General features: G+C 45.5%; 1 protein-coding gene across 7 annotated transcripts in view; it reads left to right on the top strand.

Moving 5' to 3' along the window:
* The window catches only part of LOC125037055 (flocculation protein FLO11-like), a 166,361-nt gene that overhangs the window by 104,917 nt on the left and 56,444 nt on the right, over positions 1–5,000 (top strand). The window lies entirely within an intron of this gene.

Raw genomic sequence — 5,000 nt, 5'->3', positions numbered from 1 at the left:
TCTCTCTCTCTCTCTCTCTCTCTCTCTCTCTCTCTCTCTCTCTCTCTCTCTCTCTCTCTCTCTTTTCTCTTTCTCTCTTTCTCTCTTTCTCTCTTTCTCTCTTTTTCTCTTTCTCTCTTTTTCTCTTTCTCTCTTTTTCTCTTTCTCTATCCCTATCCCTATCCCTCTCCCTCTCTCTCTCCTCCCTCCCTCCCTCTCCATCCTCCATCTGTTGGAAGATTCCTTTCATGTCGTGATTTCTCGATTTCCCCCCGCGCGTTACCCTCGGACTTGAGTCTCAGAGCTGATAACATGAGTAGACCTCATGGCGCTGAAGTGGCAGTGAGGCCGAGGTTCTTAGGCCTTTGAGATATGACTTCTTCCACTTATTCTTCCTCTTCTTTTCTTCTTCTCCTTCTTCTTCTCTCCTCCTCCTCCTCCTCCTCCTCCTCCTCCTCCTCCTCCTCCTCCTCCTTCTATTCATTGTTATTATCGTTATTATTATTATTGTTATTACTACTACTACTACTGTTATTATTATTATTATTATTCTCCTTCGTCTTCTTCTTCTTCTTTTTCTTCTTTTTTCTTTTTCTTCTTATTCCTCCTTCGCCCTCTCATTATTATAATTATTATTATTATTATTATTATTATTATTATTATTATTATTATTATTGTTATCATTATTATTATTATTATCCTTCTTCTTCTTCTTCCTTTTTTATTTCTTCTTCTTCTTCTTCTCCTTCTTCTTCTTCTTCTTCCTCTTCTTCCTCTTCTTCCTCTTCTTCCTCTTCGTCTTCTTCCTCTTCCTTTTCCTCTTCCTCTTCCTCTTCTTCATCCTCTACCTCCTCCTATTCCTCTTCTTCTTTTTTTCTTCTTCTTCTTTTTCTTCTTTCTCCTCCTCCCCCTCTTCTTCCTCTATTTTTTAGGGGAGGGGTAGACTGTTGCCAAGCAGCCAGAGATTAGGCCATTTGGAAGCCAAGTGTCTCGATGGCGACTGATTCAAATTTCTTTTGTGAGATTTTGATTGAGATACTTATCTGTTTTTGGTGTTATTGTTTTTTGTGTGTTTTTTTTTCTTTTTCTTTTTCTTTTTCTTTTCTTTTCTTTTCTTTTCTTTTCTTTTCTTTTCTTTTCTTTTCTTTTCTTTTCTTTTCTTTTCTTTTCTTTTCTTTTCTTTTCTTTTCTTTTCTTTTCTTTTCTTTTGCTTTTCTTTTTCTTTTCTTTTCCTTTTCTTCGTTTGTGAGGTCTGAAGGCCGGAGTTTGAACCTTGGGTAATTATTTTTCATGCCGGGTGATTTGTATTCGCTTAATTCATGATTTGAATTCTGCGACGTACTGTAGAGTGTGGTTAAATAGAGGATTTGCATTCCTGTCAGCCTGACCTTGAATTCTGTCATGAATGTCCATTAGATAGGGTATAAGACATGAAGGGTGGGAGTATTGTGTGACTGCCAATGAGCACCTGTTCTACCCCTTTGTCCCATGCCCCGCCCCCTTGCCCCGCCCCCTTGCCCCGCCCCCTAGCCCCGCCCCCTTGTTTTCCTCTTCTCTTCTTCTCCTTCCCCTCCTCTCTCTTTTCAGTTTTTCTCCTATCCCTTGTTTTATTTTCCCTTTCTCTTTTTAGTCTGCTCTATTTCCCTTTCCCTTCTTTTCCCCCTGTTAATTTCTTTCTTCCACTTTTTGTTATCTTCAATTCTCCTTTCTCGTCTTTTTTTTTCCATTCTTTTCCATTCCATTCCCTTCCCTTCCGATTTCCTTCTCCGTCCCTCTCTCGCGCCCATTCTCCTTTTCTTCCTCTCTCTCTTTCTCTTCCCCATGTCCATCCCCATTCCTTTTCCTTCCATACCCCTCCTCCTTTCCCATTCCCCTCCCCTTCCCTCTCCCTTTCATTTCCTTTCATTTTCTCCTCCTTTCCCCCCTCCTCTTTCCCTTCCCCATTTCCTTCCCCTTCCTCCTCCCTTCCCTTTCCCTTTCTCTTCCTTTCCCCCCTCCCTCCTCCTCTTCCTCTTCCCCTTCCCTGTTCCCTTCCCCCTCCCTATTTCCTTTACCTTCCCTATTCCCTTCCCCCTCCCTATTCCCTTCCCCTTCCCTATTCCCTCCCCCTTCCTTATTCCCTCCCCCTTCCTTATTCCCTTCCCCTTCCCTAGTCCCTTTCCTATTCCCTTTCCTTTCCCTTCCCTATTCCCTTCCCCTTCCCTATTCCCCTTCCCTTTCCCTTTCCCTTCCCTATTCCCTTCCCCTTTCCTACTCCCTTTCCCTTCCCTTTCCCTTCCCTCTCCCTTCCCTCTCCCTTGCCTTTCTCTTCCTTTCCCCCCTCCCCCTCCCCTCCACCCCCACCCCCATACACACTGAACCAGGCAACACGATCGTAGAAAGGGAAGCAGGCCGCGGGAGGATGTTTTTGTTGTCGGGTGAATGTAGCGCTGGGGTGTGGGGGGGGGGGGGAGTGGGTAGTGGGGGAGGAGGAGGGGGGCGAGAGTGGGGAGTGGGGAGTGGGGGCGAGGGAGGGAGGGAGGGGGAGTGGGATAGAGAGAGAGAGAGGGAGCCAGGGGGAGAGGGTGGGAGAGGAAGGGAGGGAGGGAGGAAGGGAGGGAGAGATGAAAGTACCCCTGCCCCTCCTCTCCCTCCTCGCGACGCACATGGCCAAGTATTTGCTTCCTTGTCTTTCACGCGGGTCATTTTCCTCCTCATTTACTTTTCATATTTAAGGGCAAAGAGGAGAGACGTTACTGCGTCGTTTTTTTTTTTTTTTTTTTTCTTTCTTTTTTTATCCCAACAAAACCGAAAACACCAAAAGCTAGTTGAATCGCTAATTTGGGTAGAGTAAGAGAACCACACGTGTAAGTCTTCTTCGGAAAGTGAAAGGGCCCGAGTAGGTCTACAGGTGGCTACTACAGGTGGCTACTACAGGTGACACGTCGAGTCGTCGAAATCCGGCTGTTTGTTTACATGCCTGGAGGGTCGGCAGCTTCTTGGTACGGGTGACTATGCTAATCTGCGGTTTTGTTGATTGTTAATTTGCAGGGGTTTCTCTCTCCCGTTTTGTTATTTCTTTTACTGTTGTGAATATTATTAAAGAATTATTCCAATAGGATGGAATGTTAGTCTGTTATTTTGTCATAATGTTAACATCGTAACTAGAATCGTGCAGTGAAAAACCGTAGAGTTTTAACACTAAGGCACTTAGAATATATTCTCTCTCTCTCTCTCTCTCTCTCTCTCTCTCTCTCTCTCTCTCTCTCTCTCTCTCTCTCTCTCTCTCTCTCTCTCTCTCTCTCTCTCTCTCTCTCATTCTCTTTCTCTTTCTCTTTCTCTTTCTCACTATGTCACTCACTCACTCATTGACTCAATATAAACACCCGATAAGCAAACAGACACAAATCACAAACACACAAAAACACAAACACACAGCATTCTTTCGCTGTCCTCACTTTAAGTGTTCCTTTTGCCACCGAACGCGGATCGTGCTCCGCGACCGGGTGAGTCATGAGTCCCGTCTTCATTTTTCATTATTGCTTTTCGTTTTGTGTTTTATTTTAATTAATTTGGTTGGTTGGTTGTGTGCCTTTTTTGTTTGTTTTGTGCGTGTGGGAGTTAAGTGTTTTGTTTAGGTTCCTTGCCTTTCCTTTTCTTTTTACCTCTCCGCTCTACTCCTCTCTTCTTTTCTCGTCTGATCTCTCTTTTCCTTACATTTCTTCTGTCTCCTCTAACTTTTTTTCTTTCTTCTGTATCGTCCTTTTCTCGCGATACCTCTATTTTCTCTTCTTCTATTCTGTCTCTACTATATCCTTTCTTCCTCTCTTTTTCATTTTCTTCTCCCCCCTCCTTCCTTTTCTTCTTGCTCTTCCTCTTCCTTTCATTTACACTCTATCCCTCCCTCCTTCCCTCCCTCCTTCCTTCCTTCCTTCCTTCCTTCCTTCCTTCCTTCCTTCCTTCCTTCCTTCTCTGCCTCCAGTCCTCCTTCCTTTCTTCCTTCCTTTCTTCCTTTCTTCCTTCCTTTCTTCCTTCCTTCCTTCCTTCCTTCCTTCCTTCCTTCCTTCCTTCCTTCCTCCCCTCTTCCCTTTCTTCCTTCCCTCCTTCCCTCCTTCCTTCCTTCCTTCCTTCCTTCCTTCCCTGCCTACCTCTACCTCCTATTCTCTCTCTCGCTGCCATCTGCCAGGTATAATTTGCGATATCATTGTTGTCTCTGCGGCAGTGACTCTACTAATCTACAGGATTATGTTATGTAAATCCGTGCAGTAAGGCAGCTTTTCTTCTCTCAAGGTGTTAGTTCGTAAGAGTTCTGAGCTTATGTTTGAAGACCAAAGGTTCAGTCATATCTGTCAAAAGGACACACAAACACAGAATATCACTTTCTCTCTCTCTCTCTCTCTCTCTCTCTCTCTCTCTCTCTCTCTCTCTCTCTCTCTCTCTCTCTCTCTCTCTCTCTCTCTCTCTCTCTCTCCCCCCTCCCTCCCCCTCCCCCTCCCCCCTCCGTCCTCCCTCCCTTCCTCCCTCCCTCCCTCCCCCCCTCCCCCCCCTCCCCCCCCCCCCCCTCCCTCCCTCCCTCCCTCCCTCCCTCCCTCCCTCCCTCCTTCCCTCTCCCTCTCCATCCCCTCCTCCAACTCTCTCTTTCCTTCTCAGCGCTCCTTCACTGAGTGCTTCGTGAAGTGGTCCTACGGAGAGAGATTCAGCATCATCTCTCACTCCTGTAGCATCTTATCTCCCGTTGGGATGGGAGGAAAAAGCCTCGAGATCTTGTCTGGGCTCGCTGGCTGTGGGTTGAGCGCGGAGTGGCAGGTAGGCCTAAAGTGCAAGACAGTGTGTGGTTAGAATGATTTTTTTTTACAGAGAAATGCCTAGTCTGATGTTGGTCATTTTTGTTGCTATGATCTGCAACGTCATCATCGTCGTCGGTGTTGTTATCAACAGGGTTTGATAGGATTCCCGCAGTTTGCATTGTTTACGTTACGTGCTCTCTTAGTGGGTCTAGTAATATCTTCATTTGTTTACTTCATAAAGTGTTCTTTATAACC

Source organism: Penaeus chinensis, chromosome 22, assembly GCF_019202785.1.
Source record: "Penaeus chinensis breed Huanghai No. 1 chromosome 22, ASM1920278v2, whole genome shotgun sequence".
Taxonomy (NCBI): Eukaryota; Metazoa; Arthropoda; class Malacostraca; order Decapoda; family Penaeidae; genus Penaeus; species Penaeus chinensis.
Note: the sequence above shows the minus strand (reverse complement) of the source record. Positions and strands in the feature narration are given on the sequence as shown.